Genomic DNA, 26,394 nt, shown 5'->3' with positions numbered 1-26,394 from the left:
GACACCTTGGAACTCGGACGCTTGTCTGCTAGAGCTTGGGCTTCATTCTCGAAAGCGTCCCCTCAGCCTTGAAGATTCTACAAAAGTCTTGGGGGCCCCGACTCCCGCAGGCTTCTGGTGGGGAGCGGCTAGCATGATTGCTCGTGGAATGGCCACGACGGAGCTACGAAATGGTGGTGCTCTCATGCTAACGCCAGCTTCAGTCTGAAACATCCAGAAACTCTGTAGACTACCAATTCGATCAGTTCCGGTAGCGCCCCAACGTGACCCGGTAGAGAAGAACTTGCCCTCCCCTCTTTGACTGATGGTTCTTGTTGCCTGTCCCTTCTGTTGTCATTTAACAGAACTATTTAGCCTGCTGAAAGGGGTTGTGTTCCGACCGCTGGTTGGTGGAGACATTTTGACTATATTCTGGACCTGCGTTGTCGCGTAATGCGTCATATGACGCGCCGCGTTAGCGCATCCGGAAGTGATCCGGCGCGCAGCGCGTAACGTAAGCATAACAGATCATGTAACTTGTTAATAAAACTTTTCATTGGTTCATTTTACTTTTCTTATTCTAATGATGAAAGGCTTGGTCATATGACCTAAAAATTACGCTTTTTATTACTTTCGAACATTATTTTTTCTTAAACATATGTTATAATGTTCCAGGCTAATGTACTTTCCCGGAAAATTTACAACTGTCCTGCAAGTAAAATATATTCCTTTTTCGAGAAAAAGGGCGTTTCTTCGTCCCATGACGGAGCCGTTGAGCAAAAGAGGGTCGGCCTGCTGTCTTAGTCGCCGATACGCCAGAATATCAGATTCTTATCGATCACTTTATGTTGCAGGAGTAGAAAACACAACAACCCTTGACCATTTATCTTTACTGCGTTCCTGCGTATTATACCTTTTACCCTTCATGTAATTCGAATGCTTTATTTCACTTGCCTTTTACTGATTCTAAAACAGTGACTATTATTAAAAACTTTACCAATGTAAATACTACTACCATGTTTTCTTTTAAAAACCTTTATTGTGAAAATGTCAGTATACAAATACGGGCCTATAACCACGTGGGCCGGCCACGGAGCAAACTGTAATCGTATATGATGAGTAGACATTTACACTGTAGAGGAACGTAACGGGCGGGCCATTAGGTTGCAAGAACTAAGGTGTCTAACAGTTGCGGAATCGGTGGACGTACATTTTATAATTAAAATACGAGAGGGCCAGTTACAATAAAATTATCTAGATATACATTTGCGGGCAAGTACCATGGGTGACGTTAATTCGAACTTTCAATAGTACAGTAATCAATAACACATCAGAACTTAATATCAATAGGGATGTTGAAATATTCAATCAATTCTCGTCCCCGCCCGCCATGTGCTTCAAAACTGCATACGTATCTCGTGATTTCAAGGTTCTGCAACCAGTACACAACAACGAGTTACGAGTCCCATTTATTCCGGCGCCATTTTGGGCGAGGACGGGCAGGTCCAGGATATAGTCAAAATGTCTCTACCAACCATCGACTATGATGATGTTCATATGCTGTATTTATTAGAGTAACACTCATCTGTCCACATGAAATTAATTTGCCACAATCTAAACATGTCATTTTAATCTTTCCAAAGTTCTTCTAAATATTTGGGACCGTTTCCCTTGCCTCTGATGCTGTCAGTGCCAGTTCTTTGATGAATGTACTGGCAGGTCGGGGGTTCTCCTCCAAATCTCTCTTTTATGCAGCACTATAATTAATCGGTGCCACCTCTCCATATGACGATGCATGGTATAGTTACCATAACTATATTTTTTTCCGGTCCTATGGAGAGTACATCGTGGCAGATGAAGCGTGTAACGTACCGGGAATTTACCTTTTTTGGATGTAGAGGAAAGGAAAAAAAATTCGAGCGTCCGAGTTCTAAGGTGTCCCAGGGCCATTTTAGTGGACCAGGCCCAAATCCAAAGGACAGGCCGCCATTTTGAGAGTCCTGTTGCAGCCGCCTGTTGCTGTAGCATCAAGAGCGGCCGAAACTCAGCTGAATGGCAACTGAAACGGTAAAGGGGCGCCCCACTACAGCAGACGAGCCTCCACCTGGCAAGGACCGTTCACGCCGCCTCCCCCCCCCCCTTTGGGCACCCCACGCCGTTATTCGGAGCAGGATTGTAGGATGGCCACACCAATGCGGCAACTTACTAGACACCACCTCGGTGCCAACCGAATCTCAGCGCCTTGTGGTGTCTTCTATTCAGAAAACAGTGTTGTGCTGCCTTCGACCTATTCGCCGCAAGTGCGCACGCAACTCAGCTGCATAGCTTGCTAGACACCACCTCGGTGCCATCCGGATCTTGGCGCGTTGCGCTGCCTTTGGCCCCATTCGCACATCGGTCCGCTACTGACGCCACCTCACGGGCCAACGAGGCGCCCCAGGCCGACTTTCAGCATTATAGGATGGCCACACCAGTATGGCAACTTGCTAGACACCACCTCGGTGCCATCCGAATCTTGGCGCGTAGTGAAGCTGCAGCAGCTGCAAATAAGCTTCAGACAGTGTTACAACCGCTGCTCAGAACTCTCAACTATGACACCACCTCGGTGCCATCCGGATCTTGGCGCGTTGCGCTGCCTTTGGCCCCATTCACACATCGGTCCGCTACTGACGCCACCTCACGGGCCAACGGGGCGCCCCACGCCCACTTTCAGCATTGTACGATGGCCACACCAGTGCGGCAACTTGCTAAACACAACCTCGGTGCCATCCGGATCTTGGCGCGTTGTGCTGCCTTCGGCCTATTCGCACATCGGTCCGCTACTGACGCTGCCTCACGTGCCAACAGATTTTCTACGCTTTTTATACCCTATGCCGCATAACAGGTCATGTGACTTGTTTATAAAACTTTTCATTGGTTCATTTTACTTTTGGTTTCCTAATGATGGAAGGCTTGATCATATGACCTAAAAATAACACTTTTCATTGGATGAAAACTTTTTTTTTTCCCAAACGATGAAAGCCCCACCTTGTTTCTGGATGTTTCAGACTGAAGCTGGTGTCAGCATGAAAGCACCACCATCTCGTGGCTCCGTCGTGGTCATTCCGCGAGCAATCATGGCAGCCGCTCCCCACCGGAAGCCTGCAGGAGTCGGGGGCCCCCAAGACTTTTGTACAATCCTCAAGGCTGAGGGAACGCTTTCGAGAATGGGGTCCAAGACCTAGCAGACTAGCGTCTGATTTCCAAGGTGTCCCAGGGCCATTTCAGTGGACCAGGCCCAAAAAGGAAAGAGCCTGCCGCCATTTTGAGAGTCCTGTGGCAGCCGCCTATCGCTGCACCGCAAGAGTGGGCGCAACTCAGCTGAATGGCGGATTTTGACACAGTGGACCAAAAGCGGACGGAATGGCAACTGAAACGGTAAAGGGGCGCCCCACTACAGCAGACGAGCCTCCACCTGGGGAGGCCCGTTCACGCCGCCTCACCCCTCCCCCCCCCGGGGCGCCCCACGCCGTTATTCGGAGGGCGGCAACTTACTGGACATCACCTTGGTGCCATCGTTCTGCTGCCTTGGAACTATTCGCACAACAGACCGCTACTGATGACCCACCCCCCGCGACGCCCCATGCCGGATACCGAAATCAGTGCGGCACCCAGGCAACATCACCTGGGTGCCGTCCAGAAATCTGGACGTTGTGCTGCGTTGGGACTATTCGCACAACCAACCGCTACTTCCTTCTTTTTCCCTAAAAATGTTTAAATGTTTTTACTGTTTTTGTTTTGTTGTATATATTTATAAGTTATTAAAGTTTTATAATCCTACTACTTTGTTGGAGTGCTATATATTTTTAACGTGACACATAATTGTAAAAACTTTGATGTACAAAGAGGCATCCCTGGAATCTTCCGCTTCAGGCTCGGTCCCCTCCCCAATCACAATACAGAATGGTTTTCAGATAGTAGGAACGCGTGTGGTGTGACGGATCTCATCGGGTGTGGGCCTTGATCTACTATAACTCCTTTGAAGAGGGGTGATTCTTTACAGCTGGGGCCATAAACTACATCTGCAGGGCTAGCTGATAGCCTGGGACCGGCCTGGACAATCGGACACAGAGGAAGAGGAGTGTCAGAGGGTGCGGTAGTGAATAGGGCGAAAGGGAGGTGTCGGACAGGCACAGATTGTGATTCTCAGGGAAGAGCAGCGCAGATGGGGGGAGGTTTATTGCCCATGCGTAAGACAGAGAGCGGGGGTACCAGTGCCTGGGGGAGATGCTTGCGAGGGTGGGGAGCCATGCTAAGGATCGACAGCGTGCAGAGAGTGGGTCTGGTCAAGGCATCTAAAATGGCTGCCGTGCACGACAAAAGTGTGGCATTTGAAAAAAGGCAAGATGGCGCAGACAATGTTTATCAACACTTCCTGATTTCCTTCGAATCGAACGTTAACAGACGTTATCTCTACCACACTACCGGTCCCCCTGGGCTTAAACGCCGAGATGGTAGGGACTGCATCCCGTGGAGATAGGCCGAGACGTCACTCAGCAGAAAAAAAAGAAAAAAAAAAGTCTATAAACATACAATAAGTTAAAAGTCAATCATTCTTGTTTCCTTGTAGTACGCTCCCCAGGCCCGCGGGGCCCTTTTAAAACCTCCACATCAAACCTAGGGGGTCAGGGAGGATCTACTATGCCCCCTTATGGTCATTTGCCCCTTCGCTTTGGCCTCCTCTTGTCTCTCGATCCTACCGAGAGACAAGATGGCGGCCGCTACGGACTGTTTGGAATGTTTACAGACGCCGGAGAACCATCCGGTCCGCTGTTACAGATATATATCTTTTTTTGAACGTTAATTTCTCAAAATCCACTGGAGCACATATATTGAGACCTAGCAAAGGCACATCGGGCTACCAGTCCCTACAATTTTGCCAAGTTTCGTGCAAATCCATTCAGCCGTTCGGGCTAAAAGTGAGGCCAACCGCCCTATGGAAATTAACATTGGAAAAACGCGTTTTGGGACCCCCCTTTTTTCTCGGCCCCCCCTTGACGAACCCCCCCCCAAATTTCCAGGGGCTGCTCAGAAACAAAATGTTCCATTTTCCTGAAAATTTCTGCCAATTCCGTCCACAAACGCCAAAGTTATTAGACATAGAATTTTCAAAAATCCTTACAATCACTTCGCTACAACCTCATAAATTAAAAATAAAAATGAATAATGTCTCAAACAATTTTTGATTTCTAAATATAAATTTATTCTTCTGAATTTTCATAATTTGAAAGAACTAGTAACATGTCCTCATCAGGAATTTCCTCTTCAATCATCTCATCAGGAATCTCCTCATGAAAAGTCTGCAATGATGATTCTTGTAACTCTATAGTCTCCAAACATTCGATAAATTCGCCGTCAAGAGATTGATCAAAAAAATCATTCAAGTCATCTCCTCCTTGTGAGAATATTTCATTATTGGTGCTGTCAATTTCAATAAATGTAGTGGATAATTCAAAAGAAATTGCCACGGTCTCTTCATTGTGATCCATTTTATTTTGAAATTTCTTGCTGTAAATTGCAGAAAAAAATAATCACTTTCATTTATCGTTTTTAGTAATACATAATATAAAACTAACTTTATCAAGTATTTAGTATAACAGAAGGACTGTAAATAAATAACAGAATTTTTTTTTCAAATTATCTTAAAGTGTACAACATAGTTCCCCTTACAAATTAACAACTCACCTTTTTGAAAGTAGGAGAAGCGTTAGTACTGTGTAAATCAAACACCAGAAATTGAGCACCAAAAATTCCTCACAAATGTACCTCAGACAGTAGTATCACAAAATGGCTGTGGTTTCCTCTCATTTTAGATATATACATAACCATTTAACTTTCATCACACACAAATACAAAACCAAAGTAACATTTTAATTGGTTCTAAATTTCAACACTTTCAAATGTGTTTTCCCCATATATACATAACCAATTAACTTTCATCACACACAAATACAAAACCAAAGTAACATTTTAATTGGTTCTAAATTTCAACACTTTCAAATGTGTTTTCCCCATGCAATTTTCCATAGGACATTTAGATACGTCTACAGCCTGAATGGCTGAACGGAATTACACCAAACTTGGCAAAATGGTACATCAAACCTAGGGGGTCAGGGAGGATCTACTATGCCCCCTTATGGTCATTTGCCCCTTCGCTTTGGCCTCCTCTTGTCTCTCGATCCTACCGAGAGACAAGATGGCGGCCGCTACGGACTGTTTGGAATGTTTACAGATGCCGGAGAACCAATCAGCTTCGCTTCACAAAGCTCCGTAACGCGAAAAGTACGCGAAGCGGAGCGCTGCCCGGTCCGCTGTCACAGATATATATCTTTTTTTGAACGTTAATTTTTCAAAATCCACTGGAGCACATATATTGAGACATAGCAAAGGCACATCGGGCTACCAGTACCTACAATTTTGCCAAGTTTCGTGCAAATCCATTCAGCCGTTCGATTATTATTATTATTATTTTTTTTTTGCCCCGCGGGGCCCTTTTAAAACCTCCACTTCAAACCTATGGGGTCAGGGAGGATCTACTATGCCCCCTTATGGTCATTTGCCCCTTCGCTTTGGCCTCCTCTTGTCTCTCGATCCTACCGAGAGACAAGATGGCGGCCGCTACGGACTGTTTGGAATGTTTACAGACGCCGGAGAACCAATCAGCTTCACTTCACAAAGCTCCGTAACGCGAAAAGTACACGAACCGGAGCGCTGCCCGGTCCGCTGTTACAGATATATATCTTTTTTTGAACGTTAATTTCTCAAAATCCACTGGAGCACATATATTGAGACCTAGCAAAGGCACATCGGGCTACCAGTCCCTACAATTTTGCCAAGTTTCGTGCAAATCCATTCAGCCGTTCGGGCTAAAAGTGAGGCCAACCGCCCTATGGAAATTAACATTGGAAAAACGCGTTTTGGGAACCCCCTTTTTTCTCGGCCCCCCCTTGACGAACCCCCCCCCAAATTTCCAGGGGCTGCTCAGAAACAAAATGTCCCATTTTCCTGAAAATTTCTGCCAATTCCGTCCACAAACGCCAAAGTTATTAGACATAGAATTTTCAAAATTCCCATAGAGAAAAAATCCTAACTATATATACCTACTGGCGACCGCCAGTAGGTAATATATATATATATATATATATATATATATATATATATATATATATATATATATATATATATATATATATATATATATATTAAACCAGCAACAAAGTCCTCAGCATGAAGGGCACACTTAACAGCCGGTGCGTGCGGCAAGGCTAGACTGCTCCTTGAAATGTGTTTCTCACCAATTTGAAAGTATAACGCTGCACTCTCCTTGGGGTATTAGTTTTCTTTAGTTGTCAAGCCATCTACTCCAACACCTACGCGTTTCAACTGAATATATGATCTTATTCCGCGGGATAAAATCCTGCATACCATTACTCCGCATTTTTAATAACGCAAGTGCGTTTACAACTAAATACATTCACCCCTGTCAACCACACATGTCTTGGTCACGGTGCATAGCGTTAGTCCATCCACACTTTCACCTATTTATACCAACCTCCCACTAAACCGATTATGAGGCATTGTGGGATTTGTAGTCATTTATGTTAAAAAGCATAATTAAAGCATAATTATTTAATTTTTCGAGTGGAATTACCATTACATATACTTATTAACATAGCATATGATCTTATATGACCAAATGGGGCATGGGTCCATGATGTTCTTATTACTCCCAAAATCCAGCAAATATATCAGTTGACAATGCATTGTGTCTTAGTGGATTTGTCCACACAATTGCCCCTGCATGACTACTATGTATCATATTGTTTCTCATGTTATGACTTAGGGTCTTTTTCACGGTTGCTTATTTGGCGGCTGAGTGCCCCAGTTGTATGCATGGATTCATATAGCACTGTATTGTCCATACCCAGGATCATTCTGATCCTTGTACCTTAGTTGAATTCCCCATGAGTCTCACATCCACTAGGTTGAGCGTCGTAGTAGGGAGTCAGAGGTCTCCAGGACCCAAGAAGGATCAAGGGAAGGGGGCCACACACAGCCCTCCTTCCTCAAATAGAAAAAAAAAACAAAGCTAGCAACTCTTCAGAGGCCTCGCCCCCTCTCTGCACTATTCTGTAAACGCACCTCATGGTTCACTGCTGCTTCGGTGATGAAGTTCCCTTTAGTCTTGAGGCCCTCTGGATGCAAAGGGACCTCATCGCCCACCAACAGCGAGCTGAGAAGTGAGTTTGCAGAGTGGTGGGAAAAGGGGGTTGTCCTTTGACCACCTCTCAGCAATTCCACTGTGTGGGGCTAAATGGAATTAACAGGTGGGCTAGTTGAACCCTAAGGACCCTCAGAAGCAGAGGGGACTAAATCCCCCAACCCATAGCGCGCCAAGAGGTACGTTTGCAGAGTAGTGCAGAGAGAGGGCAAGGCCTCTGATGAGTTGCCAGCTTTGTTTTTTTTCTATTTCAGGAAGGAGGGATGTGTGGCCCCACTTGCCTTGATCCCTTGAGCCTTTTGGGCCCTGGGGACCTCATCCCCAGGGTCTGACCCAATTTGTTTTAATAAAAAAGGAGAGTGGCCTTGAGAGGCCCATTTTGGCCCTGGGGACCCCATCCCTCTGGGTTAGGCCTATTTCTTTTTATTTTTAAAAGGGAGGGGGCCTGTGTGGCACCCCTTAACTGGGCTGATTTTGGCCCCAGGGAACCCATTCCCTGGCTATTTCTTTTTTTTAAAATAGATATATTTAAAGGAGGAGGCCACATGCCCACCCCCCCACTGAGGCCAACTTTGGCCCTCGGGACACCATCCCCGAGGCCAGGCCTTAACTTTTTTCTCTTTAAAATGGTTGAGGGGGCCTGCATGGCCCCTCTACCCAGGCCAATATTGCCCCGGGACCACATCCACGGTGCGTAGCCACATCCCTTGCCAGAGCCGGCATTGCTTTTGGGCACAGGGAGCTGCTAACATGTAGCTCCCTTTGCCCAAAAGTAATTTTGCTTTGTTTCATGGAAGAGAGAGCATTTTCAAGCGAAGCAGAGTTTGCTATGGATTGGCAAGAGCAGTGCTCCCGCCAAGCTATAGCAAATAGCAATGCCCTGGGGTGGGCACTGCAGAACATTGCTGGAGCCAGCCCTGGGGGAGGTGGCCCTGCACATTTTAATGAAAGTAGTCCCGGGTGGGTGGTGGTCCCCAGGGTTTTTGGGGGGGCAAGCGCCCCCACACAATCACTTTAAAAAGAAAGCCCTCAAATCTCATTCTAACATTGCTACCGGGAACTGGCCAAACTGGTGGCTTCAGGAAACAAAGTGCAGGAGCTCGCGCTTCGTTTTTTTGGGGAATTTTCGGCTGTATTCACAGATCAAACACAAATCTCACCAGAAAAACCTTTTTAAAAAAGGTGGTCCCAGTGGGTCCCCTCTGCAGGTCTAGGGGGTCGGGGTGTTTCTAAGTTTTTTACCTTTTTTCTTATGACTCGGTACACAAAATGGCTGCCAACACTTTCTGGTTCAAAAGTGTTGACAGCTAATCTGATTGCAGGCACGAGATCAGGCGGGTGCGCGGATCATCAGCGGCCATATTTATATTTCTGAGAACTGTTTACATTTCTCAGAAACTCCTGTACAGATTAACACCATTTACCAAAATTCACCAATTCACCATTTAATTACATTGCCTATGTTGTAGCCCATGGAAAGACTTTTGGGACACAATGTGTGATCAGCGCAATCCAATTTTTTCAAAGTAATAGTAGCTAGTAAAGTTTTACAAAAAGATGTGTGCAACCCAGTGAAAAGGCACCAGCCTACTATAATACTTATCACATTGTTTGTCCAAGGCAGATTCCAACTCCACCTCATTGGATATTATCCTCTTGATCCTGAGCATCTGTGAATATGGTAGATTTTGCAGTAAAGAAGGAGAATGGAAACTAGAGAACAGCATTAGGTTGTTTCTGTCCGTTGGTTTTGTGTATACGGATGTTTGAAATTTATTGTTCTTTTTAGTGATTAAAACATCCAAAAATGATAGACTGTTTACACTTATATTGTGGGTGAATTTGATGCGTGCGTTTTTAGAATTCAGCTCGTTGATTTGTAATTCCAATGATTTTTTGGAGCTATTCTTTGTTGCCATCTCTGGACATTTCCTACGATGTATCTGTCACTTTTTGACATCATTGGAAACAAAAAATACTGGTACCTATTTATGTCTCTTTATTTCACAGTGGCCCCTGAAGAAGGGATTAGTTCAATCCCGAAATGCATTGGGCATGCCTGGGCAATTTTGTAAAAATATGTAATTTTGTTTAATGATTTTGTGTTTATCATCACTTGAAACATTTTTTTTTGTTATTTGCAATTCATGTAATACCCTACAAGCATACAGTTTTTGATCAGATGATTATAATAATTTGAGTCTCAAGTGTTATACTTTTCATAAAAGCACTGTTTAAACTGAAGGAAGTATTTGGGACCTTTTTTGTATAATATTGTGAAACATAAATACTGTAATTTCAGATGTGCAATCAGTATACTGGTGGGCTACCACCAGAAAAAGACTTTTGGGACCCATGGATGTTTGCAGAGTCCACAGGCTTAAACCGCACACTCTGATAGCCAAAAGGTATCTACCGGGTGTGACACACCACTGTGTGCATGCATCAGTGGTGTATGCACACAGTGCGACATCACTGATGTGTGACAATATGTTTGTCTCTCCCAATAGATTCCTTTTTGCCCAAATTCCACTGCTGTGACCTGTGGGAGGAGCTGTGTGACCCAAATCTGTTTTCTCTCATTATTGTGCTCTGTAGTCTTCAACTGCAGATTCTGGTGGCCGAGAGGTGTCAACCTAGTGTGATCAAAATTCCGGTATAGATCAAGGGTGCAGGCATGAGAAGGGAATGAGTGGAACATACCATAATTCATCACCAATTCAGGTTTGGAACGTAGCATTTGATTCGTTTTGGACTTTAATGGTAAACAGAGACTCTGGTTTTATATGAAACATGAGCTCTGACAACTGCTAGGTAGTTTTGTATTGCTAAACATCAAAAGGACCTTCATACACTCAAAGCAGCAGATTATTTTTTCTTTTACATCAATTTGGCTTTCTACTTATCTTTTACTCAAAAGTAAAAACATTTATATTTCTAAAATTGTAAAAACGATATCACCACTCAGGCAAAATCAGTGAAGAGATTGCTAACTTTTCTGTCACAAATACATTTTTAAAACAAGACAGAAAAGAAACTACATGTATCACTGCTGTGAAAATGGCAGTGATATGCGGATTACCTCTTCTCAATCACAGGGCAATTATAGCAAAATAAACGATTGCCCCTTCACTTGCTGTTAAATATGATTTCCATAAAGGGAATTTTATTTAAACAGGATACATGTTCAACATGAAGCTTTCATTTTAGAGGAGTTTTTATTTAGCCCTTTTCTAAGCCTTCCACCTTTAGTGGATTTGGAAACACCACAGAAAGAGTTATTTGCTCAGGATCACACGTGTTCAAATTCAGGGAGCCAAAATGAACAACTTTAAATTAAACAGGGCCTTTGAAAGGCGTGTCACGTGTTCTTGCTTTTTGCAAACTTATAGGCTGCTTTAAATAACATTCAGTCAGCTGCTACTTAAAAAGCGAGTGTCGGGGAAAAACCTTCAATTAATTATCTCCCTTGCTTTTTGGACCTGGAAACTTGGTTTCAGTAATGTACCAGAAGGCAACATTAGACTATGTCACAAAATACGGCATAACGAACATATGCTAATGGTTAATCTAGTAAGCGGTCTTGAACAGTTGCTGCTGAGATCTGTTTATAAGTGACATAGAAACACAGTACAGTTTAAATCATCCATATGAAAATTCAGTACGCCAGATGGGAAATAATTTAATTACTGCTGGGTTAAAACTGTCGGTGACCTACCACCATCGTCCTCTCAATTTCAGGATGGCCTAGTCGAGCCAACAGAAATCACGCTCCTGCCACATTGAAAAACATAGTTTATCTACAGGATCGCTGGATTTTTTCTTCGAGTATTCATTGTGGGATATTTAGCTACTTTCTTGACTCTTCAGTTTTGCTTGAATAAAGAAAATTACTAAAAGACGTTATTTTCACTCAATTGCATATGTGGTCAAAATGTTCAGTTTAGGGCCTCAGAGTTTTTCCAAAAGCGAGTTCATCTATAGATCAGAAGAGCTCCCTCCTCCACCAGACCCTCCCTTCACCCTCCTCATATATAGGTAGCTGCCTCCGTAGTTGGAAACCTATGACATAATGGACCTTCCACATCAGGGTTGTTGGGACAATGGATCCGCTATTTTAAAGCAGTCTTTCTGATTCACCATTTGAGGCATCGCTGGCCTGGGCAGGAGAATCAATCACTGGCTCCAGGCACATCAGGTATTTCACTTTGTCTTCCATTTCAGAAACAAATACCTGTTTTAGGTGGGGCACCCAAGTTAAAATAATCCCCTCAGTCAGCAAACAGATCACCTTACATGTATTGGGAGATCTATGTTAAGAAGAGACTTTCCAGTCCATTATGGTTACTAGGTCTGGCACAAAGCCACTCAAGTTCTTGCCTTACAATGGCTTTACCCCTTCTTTCGATAAAATCCAACCAGCCTAAGTGAGAATATTGAGTCACAGCTGATCAATGTAAATACTGAACTTCACAGTTTTTGTACTGTCCTGCTTGGAATCTTTAAAAGTGCCAGTAGCAGGCATTAGCCTGTTTCACAGAAATACATGTTGAACATAATGGTTTAAGGATGAGGTTTGTGCACTGTATGCTGCTATCTCTGCCTTACTGTTAGACCTCTCATCTTTAGGGTGGTCGTCCTCAAACCTTGTTGCTTGCTTACCTCTTCTTTTTGCTAATTCTTTTTGTTGGCCTTTCGATTCTGAGTACTTTACCTCTGCTGACCAGTGCTAAGGGGCATGTTCTTCTTACCTAAACATGGTAATATTGGTGTATACCCAATTGACATATTTAGTTTACTTGTAAGTCCCTCGCAAAGTGGTATACCATATACCCAGGGCCTGTAACCTAAATGCTACTAGTGGGCCTGCAACACTGATGTGCGCAGTTTATTATCACTTCAACTTGCCATTTAAAACCACTTGCCAATCCTCAAACTTCCCTTTTATTACACACATGTCACCCCTATGGCAACTCTAGGTAGCCCTAAGAGCAGAGTGCTGTGTAAGTAAAAGTAAGACATTTACTTTAATGTTTCACATGCGTTGTAGTGACAAACACCCAGATTCTTTTCTCACTAGTGAGGCTTACACCTCTAATAAGCTAGCATTAGGAAGTTCTTAATATAGTTGTAAGCTGTAATTTCTGATATGAAATGAGTAGCTGCATCATTTTGGTATCTTTGGAATCGTAAAGATAAACCCTCTTTAATGGTAAAGTTGGAATTAACATTACTATTTTAGAGATGCCACTCTTAGAAAGCAGACATGTCCCTGCACTTACTGATCTGTGTGCCTGCAGGCTGCCTCCAATACACATCTGTGGTGGGTGACAGCTACACTTCTGCATTCTCTCTAGACTGCCACAAACACAGGAAGGGTGGGTGTGACATAGAACTCATCTGCATTCTGATATCTCTTCCTAGGCAGGAAGAGTGGGGGGAGCTGACACTTACACCTGAATAGGCAGTGTCCTGTTTCCCACACAAAGGGCTGATTACCCTCTATTTATAGTCTGGAGCCGAGGTAGGGAAGAAAGTAGGTCACATGATAATGAATAGAATTGGATTCAGCCAGTGCTGTAAAAGGCCACCTGCTTGGAAATCAAATTAATTGAGTTTCTTCTTGAGATTATCTAGTAAGTGTATCTACTTACATTATCTCATGTTCAGTGAATAATTTAAATCCCCATCTCTGGGATTGCTAGTTACCTCTCTACCACAAGATACCCAAGGTTCTCAACTGGATGACTCAACTTGGTGAAATATTGTACTTCAGTGCTATAGATTCCTGTCTTTAATTTTCTGGTATGTCTGACCAACGTAAGCCTGGTCACATGGGTATTTAACTACATACATTACATCAGTGCTATTTCAGTTAATCTGACTCCTAAGGGAGCACTTCTTCTCATTATGGTTGAATCTTTCTTGGGTAGCAAAAAGCCAATCCCATTTTTTCTTAACCTTCACAACATTGTTAACACAAGTGCAATATATCTTGATTTACTATATTCTTTTGACATTCCTAGGTACTGAATCTAGAAGGGTAAGTTAATATCATGTGACATGAACTGTAGATTGGCGCTTCTGCTTTTCAATTTCTCTGATCTCATTTTGTCACCAGTAGTAATCCATCTAGGGCAGAACCATGCTGGCTTTGCCCTTACCAACATTTAGGTATGTGTATAGTATTTCTATTGTATAATCCTACCCAAAAGACAGAGGAGCGCTATACAGTGTTAAACACAAGCATGAAGTCAACATGTGATAGGAGAGGTTGTTGCTTGTAGATGGTTAATGAATTTTGATGTAGTGTACATTAAAGAGGCACATCCTCAACGTGCTCCTAAAGTGGAGCAAGGTTGGAAAGGTCTTAATGCATAAGGCAGTTGTATTCCTGATCCTAGGTGAATAGATGGAAATGACTTGCTGTTTTTTTCTTTTTTACACTTCTTGGTCTGCAGTTTGATAGTGTTCCTGCTCTGTGTGTGCGAGAACCACCAGAAAGGGTGGGCTTGTCTACAAGATAATCAGGGATGCTGGCTGTGATGGCTTAATAAATGATGTAGCTGCTTTTGATGATGGTGTTAAAAGTAGTGCAAAGCATCTTGGTTCTGAACACGCTTTAACCAACGTATATTAATGGCTTTTTTTAGATCACAGTTCTCATGTAACTCAGTTTTTCTTGGACGATGCAAAGAATAAACTAGGCTGAACAATGACATAAACTACTTTATGGTCTTGCTTGACAGCTGTCACTAGATAATCATATGAGAATAACTTTGATTGGGCAGGAGTTGTGTGCTTCCACAAAAGCGTGCTTGCCTTCCAAACAGCTTTGATAATTTTATTTATCCCGCTGCCTTAGCTTGAACTTCAGGAGGACACACATGAAAATGAAAACTGCAATGCTCTTAAAGTGGTTTAGATAACTAGATAATGTTGTTGTTTTTCTCTGGCAGCCGTACAGATTGGAGGAAGGCACTTAATAACCTACAAGGATTTTAGGTCAGCTTGACAGTTCAACTGTCACCTGACCTTTTAACCTACACCAATATAACTCTACAGTTCTTTGCTTACACACAAATAGACATCCATTGCCATTGTATTTACTTGTAAAGCTTCACATTACCATACAAAATTCCTTTGAAGCCATACACCCTGGCACTGCCAATGTTTGTTGAACTTTAAACTACAGTTTATAGCCATGGCTTCCTTAGAACACCTGAATTCATTTTCCAGTGGAAGCTAATGCTTCAAAGAATGTATTGAGCAACAGCTTTGTCAACTGCTGATGCTCATTATTATCAATTTTTTTAATGTTGAGAAAAAGTATTGTAGACACATAAATACTTGAAGTTAAAAGGTATTGTACAAAATGTTTGTTTTATTTTTTTTCTCCTCATTTGACCCAATATCCTGATTGGTTTTACTTCTAGTGTCTCCAGGTTGTATCTTATCTTGGGGGCCCTAGTCGTAGACCGCGGACCGAGACCCAGAAGAAAATAGCCCACAAGTATACAACTGTTTCCAGTTCCATTTCTGAATTCTAACTGTGCCAACCGGGATGCCAAGAGATAATATGGCCAACAGAGTAAGTGACATAATCATTGAACTCAGTTCAGTTCAGTTCATAAATCTTTATTCGAATTCCAAGAATTCATAAAAGCACAATCAACAATTTTACAATAATGTGATGAAATCCTTATAAAAAAAGTTCTTAGACAGTTCATTTGAAACACCATAACAAATCATCAACCAATTTTGCAAGGTTCCCAAATGAAATTTAGAAGTCAAGGATTGTTCATAGTCTTACGGGCTCCGGTGGCAATTTTCAAAAAAGTGCAAGTGCGAAAAACAAATTCTTCGTTTTCTAAAGAAAGCAGCATCTGATAGGCTTTTTCCAAGGAAACAGGTCTCTGTTTTTAAAAAAATGGAATTAAAAGCCAGTTCACATTTTTTAAATAATATTCACAAGAAAAGAAAAAATGCAGATCAGTTTGTACGCTCACCCCATCACAGGGGCAGAATGTGTTTACAAGACTGGGCCGAGAACCAAGAGGGAAGCATAATAAAAATTTGACAGTTCCTGCTCTTGACCGAAATAAAAGGTTTGTTTCCCAGTATGTCATGGGCAAAGTAAGATATATTGGTAGAGGATGCTTACACAGTTCTATGTTCATATGACTTAGTACGGAGGATTTCTTGTATTCCAAACTGATCTTTTCTGAGTTGTAAAGTGAATAAAGTGCATTTTTCAACTCATTCTTATGAAGTGAGTCGGCACTACTCTGGTCTGAAAAGAGACTACATTTATCAATTATACATAAACTCTGGTAGACCCCCGAGAGCCAGCAAATCTACATTCCTCTCTCACATTTAAGACAATCACTTATGATTTTTTTCGACAGGGATGCAGATTTGTTCCTCCAAACTGAACACCAAAATAGAGCAGGACGACCACTAATAAAATCACAGATAAAATTTAAGTTAAGTTCCCTGTGGCAGATATTTTGGGAGGTAGAAATTGGTATACCCAGCAGCTTTCCACAAAACCTATTTTCTTCCTGCTGGATGCAATAACTGTTCGCCAGCCCCCATATCTCAGCCCCATACATAGCTGCTGGAACGCATTGCAGTTTAAAATGGGTAAGATAGCACCTGTTTTCTTTGGGCGGGGGAGACTTAGGATGGAATTGATGGCCTTTGAGAACTTGGTCGTGGAGTGGGCCAAATGCCCAGTCCACGAGCCATTCGCAGAAAAGACCATCCCTAGATAGGGAAAGGTGCCAGTGGACATTAGTCTCTCATTCCCTAATGATATGGAGTTAAGCTGGCGTTTCCCTGGACCACATGACATGATAAAATATTTTTTTAAATTAAAACGTAGGTCCAGACCGTCCATGTACTCAACAAAGGTCTTTACCAAAGTGTGCAGAGAATTTGGTGGGCGGCCCATGAGCACCGCATTGTCTGCGTATAAAACTACCGGAAGCAATTTACCATTGATTGTCGGGACATCTACAGTTGTCAGTTTCAGAGAATCACACAGCCCATTAATATAGATATTGAAGAGCAGCGGTGCTAAAACGTACCCCTGTCTAACTCCCCTGCCCACCTTGATGGCTCCCGATACCTCACCACCCACACGAATCCTGACTTGTGCTTTAAGATCGGTGTGGAGATATGCCAAGAAATGTACCAGGGGTTCATCTAAACCATAAGCCAATAAAATAGACCAGAGCTTAGACCTATTAACTAAATCTAAGACAGATGATGAGTCCATAAAGGCCAAATAAACTGGGGAAGATCGGGCGATGGTATATTTACTAATAACCAAATTGAGATTTAAACATTGTTCAGTTGTCCCAACCTTACTGCGCAAACAGAGTTGACATAGCTCTAATATACAACTTCCCTCTGTCCATTTTAAAACCCTATTATATATAACTCGACCCAAAATCTTTAGTGTATTGTCAAGCAAAGAAAACGGCCTATAGTTAATAGGTTCCGATCTATCCCCCTTTTTATAGATTGGAACAATGATGCTCGTGGCCCAAGTTGTAGGCATAGGGGCTCGGGGTAAGTTATTAAAAACATTCACGAGAAGGGGGGCCCAAAATTCTGGTTGCCATTTGATTAAATCTATATGAAGCCCGTCTGGGCCCTTGGCCTTGTTACCGAGGCTCTGTGCAATTGCTTCTTCTACCTCTAAAAAAGTGATTTGCAGACAGCTCATAGTGATCTGAACCATGTGGCGGGGTGGCATACATTTTGGGATAGTGACTCTCCCATGACTCGCTGGAGATGGTACAGCTGACTGGTGTTAGTGGCTGACCCATGTTACACAAGTCCCTAACTGCGGACCAAAATATGTTGCCCTTCTTTCCGCTAGGTGATGCTGATATTACTTCCTAGCGCTCACTAAGGAGAACACCCTTCCACTCACTTACCACAGTGTTATACCTCTTTCTAGCTGTTCTTACATCTTCTGAACACCTTGGTTTGGAGGTTAGAGCCTTGCGTAAGTTCCTATTGGCCTCCGAGCATTCATGATCAAACCACCTTGGACTCAAGTTACCATCTCTCTCTACTTTACCAATGGAGCCCACACCTTCTCCCTGCTTTTTTGATCACACGCCATATCAGATTCACTAATATATACAATGCTCTTGAGGCATTTAGAAAATATTGGTGGGTTCCCAGATTTCCAAAGTTTACAGATTTCCGGTCTTGCCAGCAGAACAACATAAAACAAAAATTTGAATTCATCGGCCGAGAACTGCGCTTCTTGGTCCAAACTTAACCCCCCTCAAAAAATGAACCTAAAGTTGCCTTTAATTGTACCCCTATAGTTTCTCCCAAGAAAACAATTATCACATTCCAAAGAGGGACAATCTTGAGACATGACTAAGTATGGGTGAAATTTGCGAATTTGTGGTACGTGAATTCGTGCGAAAGCGAATTCGCGGTCCGCAAAATCTGCAAATTTGAGGGTTTTTTTTTGCGTGTTCGCAGGGTGCTTTGCGTGTTCGCCGGGTTTTTTTCAGCGCGGAGACCGCAAAGTTACCCATGCGGTCGTACGTGGGCATGGCCATCTTATTTTCAGTGTGCACGTTGCGTATTTCCGTTTCCGGGCACCTGTTGTATGCTCACGTTGTGCATTTCCTATATGCGGGCCGCAATTGCCTGTTCACGTCCATTTTTGCCTTCTCACAGGGGAAATATCGTGCGAACTTCCCCACGCGGCCGCAATGGGTGCGGCCATCTTGTTTTTCATTCATTGCTATGGTTCTGGGCATGCTTTTTCAATTATCCCTTAATCTTTGCAATCCTTTGTTTCTTTGAACTTTTTTTAACTTTTTTTTACTCAATACCTATCTCTTTATTTTTGTACATCTATATTTTGTGTTTTTTTCAACTTTTGGTTACTTTAAAACTACTTTTTTTAACTCTCTTTTCTTTACTTTACTTTTTCCCTATTCTTTCCTATTTTTTTTTCCGTCAGCTGTCCAGGACCATGGCAAAGGGAGCCGGGAAGAACCTTAAGGGGAAGGGTCCCGCACCCCGTACCCGGCTCCCTTGCGGGTGCTTAAGGGGGGAGGCAGTAACTACCCGGGCGGTCTTCAACGCAGTGGAGGTGGCCGCACTGGTTTTCTTTGTACAGCTCCACCTCCCCAAGACCGTCGCAGCAGGCGGCAGGCCCGGTACCGGGTTCGGGCTCCGGGAGCGTCGCCAGCTATGGGGGAAGGTGTGCCGGGCCATGTATCGGGAGTCTGGGGTCCGGCGCATCTGCAACCAGGCGATGCACCGGTGGTCCGACAACCTGGACCGGGAGCCAGACCGGCTCGACCTGTATGGAGTCGAGATCCCGGGCCTTGGTGAGTAGTGGTAGCTAGTATTTAATCACTACTTTGTTTTCTCCTGCTCTGTGTTATGATATTGCAAATATTTATTTTTTCCGAAGAGCAAGAATGCTGCCAATTACATTGCAATTAAATTATGTTTCAAAAGGTTCTGTTACTGCAGGTGCTCGCCTGCTCACTGGCGGTGCTACTATGCTTACTTGTTTTCAATTTTGTGCTCATTTGGCCTGGGTGATTTTGTATGAGTGTACTCTACAGAAGTGCGTAATTCTAGACACTAGAGATTACATTGCAGGTAAATTTTGTTTCAAAAGCTGTACTCCTGCCACTAAGAAGAGATAGTGGTAGGTTGAGTATATTATGACTGATTATTTAATATTTAGTAGGAAACTTTTTAGTGGTCCGCAATCATGACGGACTGTGTCTGTCACTTCGCGAGCTGCGGAATGCTGCCTGCCAGTCCTAGTAGAACCTTTTGTAGTTGGTTTAGTGAGTTACATAACTTTCTAGGGAGACGGTCCGCAAATCCAGCAATACTAATATCCTAGTAGACCACATCAGATAGGTCAATAAATTTAATGCAATTGTAGTCTATTTACCCAAAATAATTTGTTATTAATTTTTTGAAATGTTTTGATTTGGCTGACAACAATCATCCATGTTTGTGTCTTTCTTTCATGTTGTACAGAGGAGGAGATAGCGGTGCCGGCGGAGCAGGAACAGCAAGGCCAGGATAGAAAGCAACAAAATCACAGCCCGAAAAAACTGACATACAGATAATTCCAGTATTAAAAAATGCCCGTGGTAGATCCCCTATTAAAACAGAAGGGGTAACTTCGCAAAAAAACACAGAAAGGAACTTAGAAATAAACTAAATATGGATAAATATGGCATTACACAGTAACAGAAAACAATGAGTCGACAAACCTAAGCAAGCACCTGTTAAATCCAATGAGATGGGACAAATAAGGATGTGTTTGTGGAACATTATTGGAGTGGGAAGTAAGATCTATAATGCACAAGTAGACTCAATATCGTGCCCATGTCAGATTATTCTGTTCAAGAAACATGGGAAACCAACCCACTTATGTTACACGGATACGCAGGTTACTATGAACATGCTAAAAAAATGCATAAATTCGGCCGCCCGAGTGGGGGCCTGGCAATATTCATTTCTAATGCCATACAAGCGAGGCATGAGCAAGTGGACTCAGGCTGTACGAATATCCTAATAGTTAAACTGAATTATAAAACAACAAACCAAAAATCCAAATCTATATATTTGATCAATGTATATATCCAAGCAATACAAACCAGTAGGGAAGCAACTTGTGCAAACCTGAATGACTTCTTAATAAAAAACAAACATTGGACGATCCGATATCAGATTACCTGGTTACCGGGGATTTTAATCTAAACCTAATGTCCCCTTATATAAGAGATGATATAACACAATCACAAGACCATCAATGGTCAATTCCCTATCAGGACTTAGGAAAAGAGATGAATCCCACTACAAACAAACTGGGTACACAGTTGATCAAAAATATGTAAGCGATGGGTCTTCGTATTCTTAATGGCCGATTTAAAACAGATGTCCCACCAGCATATAGTTATTTTGGGTGTAACGCAAAGTCTAGGATTGATTATACCATGACTTCGTTAAATATGTTCCAGAACATTACCTCATTTCAGTTACAGAAAACAACGGAGAGTGATCACTGTCAGCAGATAATAACAATAAATATTGGAAATAAAACAAACCAAGTATATCAAACCGTCTAGGGGTGCATTGGAACAATAAACTTTAAAAAGCTCATTTGGAATGCTGAAAATGAAAAACTAATGAATGAACATGTGGAGAGTCTTTTGGAGTTTTTTTGTAAGGACTCAACAACAGAAACAGTGATACAACAATGGGAAAACTTTAATAAGAAGTTGATCAAACCCTTATCGCAACCAAACATAAATCCGGACACATCGCACTATAAAAAGAAAAACAAGGAAAAGGAAAATTTTATAAACCTTCCACATACAATAACTAAATTAAAAAGAGCCCGGAATAAGATCATCAGGCAAACAAAGAAAACCGGAATCAAAGAAGAAGCTGTGGGCAAACTGAAATCACTAAACCAAATTCTGAAGAAACTAATATGGAACGAGAAAACTCAAGCACAAAAGACAATGTGGGCAAAAATATTCCATGCAAGCAAACAAAAGAACCAAATAGAATTCTGGAAAATTGTTAATGGATTGGTTAGACCAAACAAACAGGTGGTCTCATCTCCACTAACGGAGCAGGAATGGGTCACATTTCTGAGTAAGCATCTAAACCAGAATAACACAGGGACAAGGGAAACGGAAATGCATCTCATTGGCAGCTACGAAACAGAAATACAGAACTATGGCAGTAATACAGAAATACCTATTGAAATAACAAAAGAGCTAATAATAGAATTAATTAAAAAACAGAAGGATGGAGCTCCGGGACCAAATGGTATACCGTTCGCACACTCTATAAAGAAAATCCAGAACTATGGGCTCTGTATCTAGAAAAACTATATGGAGAAGTCATTCAAAAAGGAGTCATACCTGAGTCATGGAGAGGATCTTTAATCACGCCAATATTTAAAAAAGTAACTGGGCACTCGCAGAAAACTACAGGTTAATTACACTTCAAGACACGGACGCCAAGTTGTTTGCCAGGAGCTTGCTTACATATCTTAGTGAATGGGTTCGGGAAAACAAGATATTGCCTATGAACCAAACGGGTTTCATACAAGGACTGGGGACAACGACAAATATATTGGTTCTGTCCCTGCTTATGAGCAAATCTATTAGAGCTAAACAACCTCTTTACCTATGTTTTGTAGATTTTAAATCTGCATTTGACTGTTTCCAAAGAAACCTATTATGGAAAAAACTTCAGGAAAAGAATATACCAGTGGTTTTATTGAAATTGATTTGTCTCCTATACAGTAACACATGGGTAAGGGTGAGGATGGGGGATGGACAAACGTTATCAAAGGAGATCCCAGCAACTGAAGGACTAAAACAAGGATGTGTTTTAGCTCCCCTCCTTTTTAACTTGTTTTTGTCGGACCTGACTGGGATACTTGATGAAACAAACGCCCACCCTCCGAAAATAGGTGATAAGCCCATTACTAATTTATTGTACGCAGACGATGTTATCCTTCTAAGCCACACTAGAGTTGGACTACAGCGTCTAATCAGTCGAACGCAAAAGTATGCAAAGGAAAACGGGATGGTGATAAACGAAGCGAAAACCAAGATTATGGTAGTCACTAAGAAAAACAGGATAAGATATAAAACCAAAAGGTACATGGACAAGACCCAATTAGAACAAGTAGATGCATATAAATATTTGGGGGTGTTATTTGATGAAAAGGGTAATTACCTGTTTCATAAAAAGGATATAGAACGAAAGGCTAATGCGTTGACTGCAGCATTTAGAATTGTACAGAAGTCATTCAGTAACCTCACATATGGCCCACTCTTGAGCATTATAGGGGCAAGACTCCTCCCAACTATCACGTATGGTAGTGAAGCACTAATGAGAAAGGATACGGAAATAATAAATAAGGCCCTAACAAGAACATATAGAGTACTTTTTCAACTCCCTGCGAATGCGTCACCCGCACAAATTAGGTTGGAGTTTGGATTAACCAATCAACAATATGCGAGGCAAGGGCAATTCATCAAAATCTGGAAGCGTATAAAAAACGACCATGAAAATGAGATATCACAGCTACTATGGAAATAAATAAATAATAACGTAAACTCAGCCGCATGGATCTACCTCAAGGAAGCAATAGATGTCTTTGCAGTTACTTATATCTGGGAAAATAATATAACCAATGCATCGTTCAAAAAAATAATAAATAAAACTGCAAACCAATTATCCATTGTAAGTGACAAAGCTACCCTTTTAAAGAGAAAACACTCCTCGTCAGTAATAAATGGTTACAAAAAAAAGGGAATACAACAATACTTGGAACTACCCTGGACTGAGAAAAATAAACAGGTGCTTCTTAAAGCGAGATTTGGAACGCTGCCGGGACTTTGCCATCTTCCCCCGTGGAAAAATACTGAAGAACAAACAATTTGTAGACTGTGTAACAAAGGTGAGGAGAATATTCTCCACCTATTATGCATTTGTCCCGAACTCTTAAACGAGAGAAGAACTTTACTCAAGTTACCGCTTAATGTACGTGGAATAAGGACATGTAGGCAGGCCCTGATACGGTGTCTACAGTCAAACAATATAAGTCTAAATGCTACCTTCGTAAGGTTCCTATTGATAGTGAAAAAGAAATTAGGAGAATAATAATTTTAAAAAGTTATTTATTATGCAAGCAAATGAATTTTACAGTGCTTTGGCATTTTAATTGTTTTTAAATTTAATATAGCAATTTACATGTTTCATTTTGGTATTGCATGTGCAATATTGTAAGATTTTAAATAATCAAACAATAAAGATTTATTCATTCATTCATTCATTCATTCATTCATTCATTCAGTGTAGTTTGTGTCCAAGGGCTGCACAGGTGGGGGCGGGGTCAGTGAAGTAGGGGGTGGGGCTAGAGTAACAAAAAAACTGTGACCATGAGGTTGAACACAGGTACCTTTAGCAGACGCCTTCGTCCACTGAGCCACCAGAACCGGCATACACACATCTCTCTCTCTCTCTCTCTCTCTCTCCCTCTCTCTCTCTCTCTCTCCGTCTCTCAACCTCTCTCTCTCTCTCTCAACCTCTCGCTCCCTCTCTCTCCCTCCCTCCATCTCTCCCTAATTCTCCCTCTGTCTCACTCAGACTGTCTCACTCCCTCTTTCTCACTCACTCTGACTGTCTCCCTCTTTCTCTCTCCCTCTGTCTCCCTCGCTCTGTCTCCCGGGCTCTGTCCCCCTCATCGCTCTGTCCCCCTCCTCGTCTGTCTCCCTCCTAGTCTGTCTCCCTCCTCGCTCTGTCCCCCTCCTAGCTCTGTCTCCCGCCTTGCTCTGTCTCCCTCCTTGCTCTGTCCCCCTCCTCGCTCTGTCCCACTCCTCGCTCTGTCCCCCTCCTCCCTCTGTCCCCTCCTCACTCTGTTTCCCTCCTCGCTCTGTCCCCCTCCTCGCTCTGTCTCCCTCCTCGCTCTGTCCCCCTCCTCGCTCTGTTCCCCTCCTCGCTCTGTCTCCCTCCTCGCTCTGTCCCCCTCCAATTGCTTCTCAATTTCCTGGCTTGCCTCTTGATTCTTTGTGTTTATTGCATAGCTGTTACATTTTTGGTGTGTGGAGCTTTGCTGCAGCCACCTCTTTCAGTATAAATGTTTTCGGCAATCTCCCAGTACCCCTTTCACATGTTCCTGTGGGCTTATTTGCCTCACCAGAAGGCAGGTTTGATCAAGCAGTGCACTATTTTCAGTCTCTTTTCAGGGCCTGTCTGCTGTTGGCGTCTTCAGGTTGGCTCTGTCTGGGAAAGTATTTTCCGGTCTCTTGCTCAATCCCCAACTTCTGGAGAAGTTAGTGATTGTTAATGTGGGTAGAACCTTAAGTCGGGTGCTTATTTCTAAAACCTGTAAGCTTGTGCTACATCGCCCAGCATATGTCTTTTTTTAACCGCATGCGTGCGGGCGGAATTCCGCTCGTACGCGGAGATTTTTAAAAGCGCATATTACGTGACGAGCTGGGCTCGTCATCAGCGTGCGAGGAGGCTATGCCATGATGAGCCCAGCTCGTCATCAGCGTGGAAGGGGTTAAATCTATTTTATTGGTTTTGGGTTAACCTGGACATAACGTGAATGACCTTTTGTATCCGCTATCAAAGGTTGGATACAGTGGTGAGCGGCACAACTTGGTACAAATACAGCATATTAATGTTTGCCTGTCCAGTAAGTGAGCTGGTACATAGGTCTGTATTAAATACATATCATAGATTAGCTTTGGGTAATATTGGTAGTCGCTTAGCAACAAAGTACAGCTTGATAGTGATTTTAGTGAGTGTCCGTTATGTGGTGGTCTGCAAACTGGGGAGGCGGCTGGGACAAAGTAAAACGTAACAGGGGTTTGTCACCATCTACAACTGCCTGTGTGTGCCTGGGCTGAGACAGCTTTCTGGCACACACACACACAGCCGCACCGAGCACTTCACAGGTCTTTAAAAGACCATTTGTATGCTAATGAGGCTTTTGTATTTCACCTCTTAGCACCCCTGCAGCTGCACTCTGACTATCACTGGAATGCCCGGCCCCCACAGAGCAGCAGAGTCTCTCAGAGACGCGGTGCACAGTGTTTGCTATCACTCTTTAATTTGTATTTGTTTTAAAAAAAAGGTAAATTGTCTGCAAGGTCCGTGGGCCGCCAGGGAAGGGTTGTCCATAATGTCTATTGAAGTTTTCTTAATGTTTATGCTTTGACAATTCCCAAAAATAAAATGTCAGTGGCCACCATGAATAAGATACTAGTTTACATTTTGATTTGATATGAGGACATACTACTACTGTTGCAGGGACTATTCTGCACATACAGAACTATGGACAAGAAATAGGGCATTGGTGATAATATGTGCAGTTAGACTCTTCAGTTTCCACATACCTCAGTCATAACAGCAGTTGGACCCCCAATCTCCTTATACTGAGACTAGCTAGTGTGTCAGAGTCTTTATTTAGCTCCCAAATGCAGCGATGATCCCCAATGATAATACAACCCAGAACATAAGACTACGGAGTCAGAGTCCACTCCTGACCTCTCAGAGTCACGGAATCATGCTTTCAAATTACAAACCCTTTCGCTCAC

Source organism: Lissotriton helveticus, chromosome 2_2 (genome assembly GCF_964261635.1).
Source record: "Lissotriton helveticus chromosome 2_2, aLisHel1.1, whole genome shotgun sequence".
Taxonomy (NCBI): domain Eukaryota; kingdom Metazoa; phylum Chordata; class Amphibia; order Caudata; family Salamandridae; genus Lissotriton; species Lissotriton helveticus.
Note: the sequence above shows the minus strand (reverse complement) of the source record.